This window comes from Anneissia japonica, unplaced genomic scaffold, assembly GCF_011630105.1.
Source record: "Anneissia japonica isolate Jap-2015-1 unplaced genomic scaffold, ASM1163010v1 scaffold35812_len14884_cov107, whole genome shotgun sequence".
In the NCBI taxonomy this organism is placed as follows: domain Eukaryota; kingdom Metazoa; phylum Echinodermata; class Crinoidea; order Comatulida; family Comatulidae; genus Anneissia; species Anneissia japonica.
The window spans coordinates 1-12,748 of record NW_022722265.1 but is presented as its reverse complement, the minus strand read 5'-3'; the positions used below and the strand labels follow the sequence as shown (position 1 = coordinate 12,748).

The 12,748-nt window shown below is 31.4% G+C and overlaps 1 long non-coding RNA gene across 1 annotated transcript; it reads left to right on the top strand.

The window, feature by feature from the left end:
* The first annotated feature begins 8,322 nt into the window (after positions 1 to 8,322).
* LOC117111815 lies at positions 8,323 to 10,232 on the top strand. Its single transcript, XR_004445924.1, has 2 exons — positions 8,323 to 8,754; positions 9,707 to 10,232. It is a non-coding gene; the product is annotated as an uncharacterized LOC117111815 (long non-coding RNA).
* Positions 10,233 to 12,748: the final 2,516 nt, after the last annotated feature.

Below are 12,748 nucleotides of genomic sequence, written 5' to 3'. Positions count from 1 at the left end.
TAAAGCAATAAATCAATGTTGCTATCAGAATTATCTTTTCCACCTCTGCTATTTAAAATCGCAATATTAAGATTCATCTAAATTTGATTTAAATGTATTAAATATTAATGTACATTGTAGTCGATCTATAGCAAAAATGTTAAGGGCCTGTTATTGGCAATTAATTAGAATGAATTAAGTTACATAGTTAGGTAACACAAATTGGCATTAAAACAAACCTATGTAAACTTTAATAAATACTTTTTATCTAAACTTCTAAATTCGCCTCTGAATGTTATTGTCGCAGTACTTAAAGCAATAAATCAATGTTGCTATCAGAATTATCTTCTTCATTCTCATATGCAACCTAACTCCAGAGTAACTTCGAAGAAGTCTCTTCAAAACTTGTTTGAAATTGGAGGTGCCATCGGACCCGAATGATCACATCGAGCATTTATATATGGCGCTCTACATAAAAAACACTGCGGGCACCTAGGGCTATACAATTCAATTGGGCAATAATAAATTAATTAAAGTACAGTATTTAATTTATAGGCCTATTCAAAAGAGATAGAACCTCCAACTAGTAAGATGGAACATATACAAAGACACGCAATATATGGTACAAACTTGCAATGAACGAGGATGTCTTCATAAAGCTTAAACGAGGATAAACTTCATAAACAATATATTTCATCCGAACAATTAAAATTATTAAATGTAACTGTTATCTTTTAAATAAACTCCCTTACGTCAAATCCGGCTGAATCGGGGAACCTAGATTAAGTGTTTAGTGCAAGTACAAACAAAGGTGCAAGACAAGAATCAAATATAGAATTTAAGCTAACAAAAACAAAATATCCAAAACAAAGTCTATGTTATATTAGGCCTTTATTGAAAAAAATGTAAACTTTTCAAAAATTCGGCCAAATATAGTTTGGCCGTGACTTTTCAAATGCTACGGCAAGGCAAATTTGTATACGGCCAGGCAAATTTGTATACGGCCAGATTTGAGAAATCTGGCCGTCAAAAAGGCCAAATGGCAACCCTGGTTATAAACAGAATAGGTTGCGCCCCCAAAAACTATGCCTTCCCACCAATTGGTCCATTTTCGTGGGGTGTTTTGCACTAGACGTGCTTCAGCTGTGATGACGTCAGATCGCCCAAAGTTTCATAGTGCGTGACAGTAAACAAGCTCGGTGTAATCAAGAATGTTTTGTTTAAACAAATTTATAAAACAAAGCAAAAAACAAATAAGAAACCCTCATGGTATTATTTTAGAGTCAAATCTTAATAAACCTAACAAATTAGATTTTATTCTCCACAAATTTCCTCCGTTTGTTTGTTTGTTTATTGTTCATTTTCCACACAATACAACATAATCATGAATAAAGCCAATAAATACGTCGTAATATAATACATAAAAGTAAATTATTTGTGTGGAAGGCGACCAAGATAAGTTCGAGAACTTTAAGTCATGGTCGCCTAAAAATCAGATGGACAAAGTAATTTATAAGTAAACGTGAAAAAGAAAACCGGGCAAACACAAAATAAAAATTAGGGAAAAATTAGAAACAATCAATCTAAACAAACAAAAATTATTTAAGAAGTCGAAGGAAACAGAAAATCCAGATATGAAAGTGTAACTAAAGTAAAGCTAATGATTGCTGAACTACTGTTCGCCATATACCGAGACCAGATGTCTTTTATAATTGCGTTTGAAACTAAAGAGAGAGGGTTTATTTTTAAAATCAGAAGGTATATTTTTCCAAAGTTTAGGGCCGTTATAAAAGACCGAAGTACGCCTTAGTTTAGCAAGTGATGAATCGGGAATAAAATTTGTTTCAGAAAATCTTGTATTATGTGAATGTATCTCAGATGCGTTAATAAATAAGGAACTTATGTAGGATGGAATAAAACCTTTAGAAAGACGATACATGAATGTAGCAGTAACGAGTTTATTTAAGTCATAAATATTAAGAATATTACAGTGTTTGAATAAATGCTTAGAATGCGAATTAAATGGGGCACTTGAACAAATTCTAACAATTCTTTTTTGTAACTTAAAAATATGATCAAGGTGGAACTGAAGAGCAAGGCCTCTGATACCATAGTTTTCGAGTTTATTTATAAGTATATTGTGATCAATGGTATCAAAGGCCTTGCTAAGATCAAGAAAAATTCCAACAGTATATTCCTTATTATTGATCGCTTTTGTTATTTTGTCATAAATATCTAATAGAGCTAGGTCTCCGTAATAAAATTAGCAACATGTTTTGAATAGCATCTTGAGGTGCATTTGCAATTTACACTGACGAATCGAACGAATTTGAATTAGTATGGAACGGCGCCAAAAGGACAAAATACAATTGGCAGCAGTGCAAAACTGAGAGTCGGCAGTGCAAAACAGAGTCAGGTGCCTATAGCAAATAACACCAAAAACAGGGTCGCCGTAAATATACAATATGATAACCATTATTATTTTGTTATTACTACTAATGTATTATTATTGTTATTACTCATATTTATTATCCATATTATTACTAGGCACAGTAAATATTATTTGTTATTTATTAGTAGAATCTTAAGATAAAATAAAATAATATTTAAAAAAAATGTATTCTGTATGAATATAAAACAAAATAACATACATGAATTTTACCCATTTATTCAGGTCCATTTAATTCAGATTGGATACATTCACATAAGTTTACTGGCTTACCCCAGGTGTTCCCCCACCCCCTGTTTTGCCACAAAGACGTCATTTAGAAAAATAATGCCACGATAACCATAACTTCCTCAACGTTTGCCTCCTCGACTTCCAATATCATTCAACAATGCACCGTATATGCTAGTACATATAAATTGCTGTATTTGTACGTGGGATTTTATTCTTGATCATTATTAATGGCTACAAAATTATATGTAAAATGTATATCGGAAATATATCAATATATATTTGCGATCTATTTAGATTTGCTGTAGTTAATAAAGTAAAAAATATTAATTTTATATCGTCTCATACATTTGTGAAACTCATGTTTTTTCAAAGTGCAAATCCCATACACAATAGTATGACTAATGTTTTATTTTTTATGTAATCGTTTTAAATTTGTTATAGGAAGATGTCTTGTCTATTCCAAAACATTTGCAAACAAGTGTGGACAAGAAACAAACAGTATCCAGTATAGGTAATTGTTTTATTTGTCACTCTCAGATTGACATAAATGAGGAATGATAAGACGTAGGTTAAACTTTCAAGGTAACCATTTAATGCCAAAAAATACAGCAAGCGCTCACAGGGAGCAAAACATCGAACCTTGCGGTTCGCTAAACATCGAACCTTGTGGTTCGGACACAACATCCCTCCCCCTTAACTTTTAACTGTCCAAACATTGTAACTCATTGTAACAGTGTTCTATAGATCAAGTCTAGTAGGTGGTTTAATTTTCCTTAAGGGATAACGGTGCTCCTTTGTTATTACTTTATCATCATCATGATCTGTCATTGTTTCTCGCAGTGTTGGTGTCACTGTGTTCCTTTCCAGTGTTGACGTATTTGTCACTCTTAGATTGACGTAAATGAGGAATGATAAGACGTACTGTAGGTAAACTTTCAAGGTAACCATTTAATGCCAATAAAAACAGCAAGCGCTCACAGGGAGCAAAACATCGAACCTTGCGGTTCGCTAAACATCAAACCTTGTGGTTCGGACACAACAGTAATGTTTTCTGTACAAAATGTAATCAGTCAGTAACATTGCTTATTATTATGAATAGACGCATTTGATTTTGAATTGAATTTTATTATTGGTGTACAACAGCATCATTTGAACATGTAATTTTAAAATATACATTAAACGAACACAGCAATCATCCTTAATTACTGAAAATCAATAGCATGAAGCAGCAAATGAAAAAGGGCGATTTTTTTTTAATTTTTTTTTTTTATATACAAGGATAATCCAGCTTGTCCTGGGTTCAATTGCCGTCAGAAACCAAAACAACTCCATTCCCTAAACATCATATTGAGATTTAGTTTGTGTAAAGCTTCGTGTGTCTATGTTTGTTGTGTAGGACACTGATATATTTGCTATTAGCAATCCTTGGTACATGTGTTGTGAGCCTAAATAAATAAGTAAATAAAGTAAAAACCCATAAAGTTGTTTAAAACCACTTATTTCCAATAGGGAACAATATTTATAAAAAAAATATTATTCATTAGTACAATCATGGAGCTATAAAAGTTCTATTTTACGATTATGTTTTAAATTGGTAAGGGTAATTGGATGTTTTGGTTGCAGTACGACGATCTGAAGTTAAACGTCAGTTGATGTTAAACCTACTTTCAATAAAATCTAAATCAAAAGCACACATTCCAAAGAAGCATTTTCAAGGAGCCAAATACAAGAAAGGTATTTTTATGTGTAAATTGCAAACATTTAGTGGCAATTTTTATTATTATGAACATAATGATATTGTTTTTAGATCATGGAAAAATCGTGATGGTACTGATTTTTAATTATGCCAATTTTACAACATATAAAAAATGTTTTTCCTCCGGAGTCTGGCTTTAAATATTTTTTATTTAACTTTTTAGCCTTCATACTTGTCATAGGTTTACCCATTTTAAATTTGTTATCTTTTCCTGTTAGTCAGTTTTGTTTCTGGTATCTTTTGTTTTACCATATAGTTTTTTGTTCAGCAATCCCATTACAAATGAGCAACATTTGCTACATTTTTGTGTTATCATTGCCCTCTATTTTCTAGTTTACTTTGGGGTATTATATTATACAATATACATTAAATGAGCACAGCAGTCATCCTTAATTACTGAAAATCAGTAGCAAGAACCATCAAATGAAAAAAAGCGATTTTTTTTTCATATATATACAAGAATATGAGTGGTTAAAATGCTTGCCTTCCGATCCCAAGGTCCTGGGATTCCATTCCTGTCAGTATTGTGGGTTTTGTTTTTTCTCACGAACAAAACAAATCTTCCCTCCCTAAACATCATATTCAGATACAGGCCTAGTTTGTGTAACAGCTTTGTGTGTCTACGTTTGTCGTGTGGAAGAGATTGTCACCTACAAGTAGGACACAAATATATTCGCTATTAACAATCCTTGGTACATGTGTTGGGCCTAAATACATAAATAATGTAAAAATAAGAAATTATTTGTCATCAGTAGGATCACCAATGAGCAGTACATTCAAAATGCCATCGACTTTGGAAGACCACACTTCAAAGAAGCATTTTCACGTAGCCAAAGACACTAAAGGTAATTTTATGTACAAACAGCACACATTTAGTGGCAATGTTTATTATTATGAACACAATAATATTGTTTCCAGAACATGGAAAAACATTTTATATTTTAATCTTAACCCTTTTGATGGTACTGATTGTTAAAATTATGCCATTTATGATTGCAAAAAATGATTGTATTAATACTACGATATTGTTTGCTTCTCATACCTGGGCCCTTCTAATTCATGCAGTATTATTAAAGGCTTTTATCTTTTCAATGGAAAAATATTCTATATTTTAATCTTAACCCTTTGATGATACTGATTGTTAATTATGCCATTTATGATTGGAAAAAATTATTGTGTTAATATTACGATACTGTTTGCTTCTCATACCTGGGCCCTTCTAATTCATGCAGTACGGTATTATTTAAGGCTGTTACCTTCTTAATGTCAGGCTCCGGAGGAAAAAAATGTTCATATGTTGTACAACTGATGTTTCTAAAACACAATAAGAATACGGTATTTGACGAAAATCTTGGGAATTGGGAGGGGCAGGTGGTTTCGCCCCCTTTCCCCCAGTTTTGAAATCAGTTGTACAGCATATATAAAATATTTTTCCTCTGGAGCCTGACTCTAATTTTTATTTATTTTATTTCACTTTTTAGTCTTCATACTTGTCATAGGTTTACCCATTTTAGATTTGTTGTCTTTCTTGTTAGTCCCTTTCGTTTCTGATATCATTTGTTTTTACCATATAGTTTTTTGTTTAGCAATCCCATTACAAATGAGCAACATTTGCTACGTTTTTGTGTTATCATTGCTCTCTATGTTCTGGTTTACTTTGGGGGTATTATATCATTTTTTTAAAAGTTAAATTTCTTTTGTTATGCAGTACAGATATTGAGATTTTGAGCAAAAAAAGGGGCTCTATTCAAACAAGTTAATCTATTCCATTTTATGACTGCTCTCCTAATAATTATTTATTGTTCGAATTTGTGTAGTCTATTCTGTACTTTTATTCTAATATTCTGGAATTACTAATAAGCTTTTATTTAATTTGACAGATATAGAAGACGTTTAATCCATGTAGCAATGTCTGAAGTTGTTAATCTCTTCTTTGCAATGAAAGTTTGACCAGATTGAATCCACAAGTTTAAGCAGTCAGGAGAATAATGAAAAATATAGATTTCATAGTAATATGTGATGATGGAAAACATTGTGCAAATAAGAGGTCATATTATCGATTTAGTTTTAAAATATTCATGAAATGTTTAACTCAACGCATCAAAATAATATTTTGTTTACTATTTGAACACGTGAACCTATATGACCACATATATATATAATTTGTATACATACAATTGAATTGATGTAGTAATAATAATTTGAAGTAAATTAAGATTTCCTTTGATTAAATGCTGGAAAGATACTATTATAGAGCACTAAGATAAAAGGAAACTGTTTTTGATACTATTCACTAACTCTCCGCTGTCAAGCCATTTGTGAGAGCTACTTTTATCACACTTTTCTCTATAATAGGGCCTACTGAGATATATATTGTATCATGTTCAGTAAATTTGAACTATCATATATAACTTTGTAGGCCTACACTGCTAATTGACACTATCTTGACAATCAGCAGACACATACCGTTTCTACACTCATTGCATAAACCCTAGCTGACAATGCATTCAGGGTTTGTAGTAAAAAGTCAGTAAATGCGAACATTGAATATTCCGATCTGTGTCTCTTTGGAACTTTTACGATCAACTTTAAATTTACAATTTCGTATATTATATATAGAAATGTATTTTTGGGGACTTTTAAAGTCACAGTGAATATTATACCTTGAGATTTTATTTGTGAAGTGTAAATAAAATTAGTAATGTGATAGTAGTAAATTACTGAAACATGATTCATAACTTTAAATTACATCAAAAATTGAAAGCTATAAATTGTGTGATTCTATTTAAATAAGGCCAGACTTTTTTATACCTTGTTTCGCGAACTTATTTTTTAAAGATCGTCAGAGGAGGGTGGAAAAAGAAATAAAAATAAAATTTTGTTTTCTTATTTAGCAAATGTTTAAATGCTTTAAATTTAATTAGGAAGAAATTACATATCTTATTTTTCGAAAATTCAAGGCAGCGGCGGGCGTAATAAAAAAAAAGATAAACTTTTATTTTTATTTTCTAAAATTTTCATTTTTGTGTGGCGGCGGGTGGGCTAATTGGCCAAAAATATACTGTAATTTTATTTTTATGCTATTTCATCATTATTGGCGGGCAGCAGGTTCGCTAAACAAAAAAAAAGGTCTCGCCTAAGCAATTTAATGTTTGGTTGATTTTTTTTAAAGGTTTTTAAGGTTTTACAACAATCTTGTAATTAGTCATGGGAGCATTCATGTCATTAACTGTGTTTTTCACCATCTGGTCATGAAGAGTATTTTGTATACTTATAATACTCATCCATAGTAATTAATTTAAGTAATATAATAACCATTACATTTATACTTTTCGTATCTTTAATACCACACTACCAATATAATAATTCAGTTGATGTATTAAAAGTTTTCAAGATTTTACAACAGTAGGCTACATATCTTTCACAATCGTACATTGTTTAAGTACTTGAAGTGTCAAATATTAAATGTCATTGATATCATGTCATTGATTGTGTTTGTAACCATTAAATGTATGTCATGAAAAAGGTTGTCTACATGATTCTAAACCATTATCCATACTAATGGCCTAGTTTACTTTGGATAATAAGCTCTGTGCACACTATCATGTGACAAATTTGTGTGATGTTCCCATATTATGCTAATATAAGCATGACGATCTCATGGTATATCGAAATATGGGCATACCACAAGGTATTGAATTTTTTGCCTATATACAGGTAGAGTAATTGAAAAGTAGAAAGATCATTATTTTGAAACGAAAATTTCATTATACCATTCTGAAAAAGTTAGTTAGATATTTGGTTAGATAAAATTAGCATTTTGTTGAAATGTAAATGAACCTTTCCGGAATGTCAATCAAACTTAACATCGGACCAATCAGGGTTATCACGCAGCTGTTTTGTGAAATCTAAGCAACAATATCCAAGGGGCGGGGCTTAGCGGAAAGGTTCATTATTGATGTGACAGTGTGTTTTTGCAGTCCCTATTTTAGCATTAGTTCCATTCTACCACATACCATTGTTTATACTAATTGCATTTGCGGACTACATTTTCCATCAAACTGCCCAATGACCACTAACCACAAGGTTGCCCAATTGGTTTATTACCCTGATGAGGGAGGATGCCTCATCACTATATTCATACCACCTCAAGTAAATAGCTCATCTCATGTTAAGGGATTAATAGAGGGTGCATTAATACCCCAATCAAGGGTGTCTGGTAAACAGGCAGTTTGTTTGGTAAATCAGTCAGTTTTTCATAAGTGTGTTTCATTACTGCTGCAAACTCCAATGGAGTAAGACAGTAATCACATCTCTGAAGTTTTGTCATTCTGAAAGGGTATGTAGTTTTAAGTTTATATTGTTTAGTTTGATAAGTTCATTATATAAAATATGTTAGTGTTTACCATTTATTAGTTTATACTTGGTAATATTTTAAGAGGTTTAAAGTGAAAGACTTTGCTGACTACTTGGCAAATTTAACAAAACTATTTTTTTGTATACAATGCTGAACTTAAATTAACTGTTTCGCATAAGTTTGCCAATGATTTGCATTTTAATTATCAGATGTTTGACTTTTGAGATTCATGTAGTGTATAATGCACTTTATGTAGTTTATAGATACTGTACAAAGATAATAGGCATGGTTGGACCACCTACTGTAGGTTGACCATGAAGTAGATGATGACATACTAATTACATGATAGTTATATTTTAACTCTTGGTGGCCCTATACTATAAACAAACAATTCAAGATGGCTGCGCCCATGGAATGTAATCCAAGATGGCGGCGCCTGTTATAGGCCTATGTTAATAGTAAATCAACAATTATATTTTAATTTAAATAATAATAAATAATAGTTGGACTTGTAGAGCGCATCATGCGAAAAAGCCTCTATGCGCTAGGTAATTGAGCTCTTTGATTTGGACTTTTGAGAAAAAAGAAAGTTGAAGTTATTTTATGAAACTAAAAAACCTACTCCTTAAACTAAGGCATGGTTGGCCGTTGGCTCCGAGGAGCCATGCATTTCAATCACGAGTGAATTGGTTACATGAGTTAATACGATTGTTTTAATTAGTAGAGAATAATGTGTTAATGAGATTAATAATGCTGCTATTACTTATAGTCTTATTGTTCTTATTATCAGAGTTAACTAATTAAATTTGTTAAGTGAATCTTATTATCAGAGTTAACTAATTAAATTTGTTATGATAACTATTAATTATGAATTCATTACATTTAATATTTTACTTTGTGCATTGTTAGCAAATATTTTGTATTGCCATTGCAGTTATTCAGATTGTAATATCGTACAGTACCATACCGTACATTGATTGGTCATTGGTGACTATAGTCAGCTTGCCCGGTGTTTGCTAGGGGTGAGTCGATTAGATAAATTATAATATGATATATCCGACGAACATTTATTATTTCCATTTGGTGATTGTTATATTACTTTGTGAATTGCCTATAAGTGTTAACGGATTACTTTAGTGCTATGATTACTCTTTACTGTGTAATACTTTATGCATTATGATAGTAAATGATTTCCTATTAATTTTAATGTTACTTTTATATACTGTACTTATATAGTTTGTTTATTATATCAAGTCTTAATGGCTTATGTATTCTTCTATGATCTTATTAATTGATTGATGATAAATAATTTGTTATTTCACGTGTGAAGCTACCTGCTCCTGTGTTATTAATACAAACTTATTTGTTCATTGTTTTAGGGTTTTAGATTTAGTTTTGTTTCGCTTTGCCTTTTGTTTTGGATACTTACTCCACAGAAATAAAGAACCTGAAGAATGCTACTCAGTCGTGAAGTGTGTTCTTATTAAGCGTCACATTGATAAGAGTGATGAATAAATACAACTTAAAAAAACTACAACTTAGCTATCTCTTATTATAGTTGGAAATTTCAGGATTGTTAATTATTATATATATGAAAGCAGAGAATAGTGATATTACATGGAAACCTCTCGAACCGAACAAAGGTTATAGCCCGCGGTACCGCCGTTCTCATCATAATTAACTCATAAACAATTTGCATCTAATTAATAATTTTAATTTCACTGTTCCCCGATGAAAGCAGTTGGTGCAGCGGTTTAAACAATTGAATGAGTTCAGGAGGAAATCCTCACAACATTTCGTGTCCTTTAGGCTAGCAACTTATAATATATGGTTCTCTCCACCAAAATGTATAAATGGGTGCCTGGTAGGCTGGAACTCGGAGATACATGTTCTGTATGTAGGTGTTTCATTTAATCACCGAGGTAAATGAGAAAGAGCATCACTGGGAACCAGTGTTGGCACGATTTGGTATAAGTTTAATCAGATCCGCCGCCCCAAACTCGAACTGCTTTTTCAAAAGAAGCTCTTTCTTCTAATCTTTTGTTAAATCTCGCCTGGACAAGATTCAATTGAAAGCCATCCTCATTTTCGATGATGTAATTCTTAAAAGCTCCTAGCACGGTCTCGTAATAATCACCGTCAAGTTTCTACATTCACTCATTTTTATTTACATGCATTTATTTTTTAAATCATTGTGTTTATCCATAGAAGTTTGTAGATAATAAATACTGGACATAAAGCAGAGGTGGATCCGGGGGGGGGGGGGGGGATCGGGGGGGGGGGGGGAGAATCGGGACCCCCCTCCCCCACAACAGAAAGAGAAGGGAAAATAAAGGAGAAAGAGGGGAGCACGCTACATAATATAATTTTGATTTAAATTTCAATGTACCAGTGTCGTATTTTAAAGCATTTCTAAACAATGAACAGGAATACATTGACGTATGCCCTACCCATGATATTTTTCTCTGGATCAGCCACTTCATAAAGTACATTTTCAACACACATACAGTATTATAATGTATTCACTTTTTTATATACACAATTATGTACCGTATTTGTTTACTTAATAAGCAGCATACAGGGGTCAGAGAGAAGCCCGGGGAGAATGGTCAATTGGTCATTAATTGTGCAGTTGTGTAGTGCATATAACACTCGTCTATGCGCTCTCCACAACAGAAAAGAAAAAAAAAACAATGAATGCTGAAATAATTCTTGGTCTTTCCAACTCTCGGATATGTATTTACCATGTTTACTGATGCTACATTAACTGCGAAAGGAATAGTTGATTAAAAACATACATGATTGTGGAAAACTCTTAATCAAAGATTATAAATAAGTAAAACAAAACATATTTTTTAATGTTTAGCTAAATAATTTTATTTCATGATTAAATTATATTCTCATAATTCCTTCTTTACACAAATTAACTGTACATGGAAAATGCATACAACATTACGAACATAAACATTATCAAAAACAATTTTAAAATGTTTGTTTGCATTATCAAGTAAAGCATTTGATCAAAATCAATTATGTATATTAAATTTTTATATTTGAAGGTTTATTATATCATTAAGTAAGGGAAGTTTTAAAAATGATTATCTATTGATATACTTTAAATTTAAACACTTAAATAGAGTTACGACGCACTGGCCCTTTATGTAAATGAAGACCTAAGCCTCTTAGATCTTATAAGATACTGGGCCAATTTCCAACAGAACCTGCTAAAAATTTTTTTATAGTAATTCAGTTCAACTTCAAATTTCTTATTTAAGATCAAACCAATAAGATTTGAAAATTACTAGCAGAAAATTAAATATACAAATGCATCTGTTAATCAATGAGGATAATATGTTCCACTTATATTTTATAATTGAGGGTAATAAGTTTACTTAAATATTTGTGTAACGGATTGCTAATTAATATAATATATAAGACAGTAATTAATATAGCTATTGCAAACCATTGACCCACGTGCCTAAAAAGGTGGGAATAATAATTGGCCGGAAGGCCTTATGTGGCCCCACAGGCTGCACTTTTCCCCCTTGCAGCCTAAATGTATTTTAAAGAAAATATACAAATTATGTAAACAATTTGAATAGTAAATTATTTTGTTTTGTTCTTTTTTTTTTAATTCAAGATGGATGCTATATTTTAAAAATAGCTTAATTAGAGTGTTTCCTTCACACTCTAAATATTGTATAGAGTCAGAAACTGCCGGATTATTCACTTTGAATGAGAAAAATTAATAGAAAAATTGTATTATAATAGAAAAAAATAATACACTGTGTTGTTTTAATCTTTTACATGCTAGGTCAAAGATATTATTTTACCTATTAAAAAACAGAAAACATACAAAAAAATATTGCCTTCACTAAATTTTGCAGAATATCGCAATGCATTTTAGTTGAAATAACATCCTTTTCTAAATTTAAAAAATACATTATTTACAAGAAAGCGATCCAGATAAACAGAA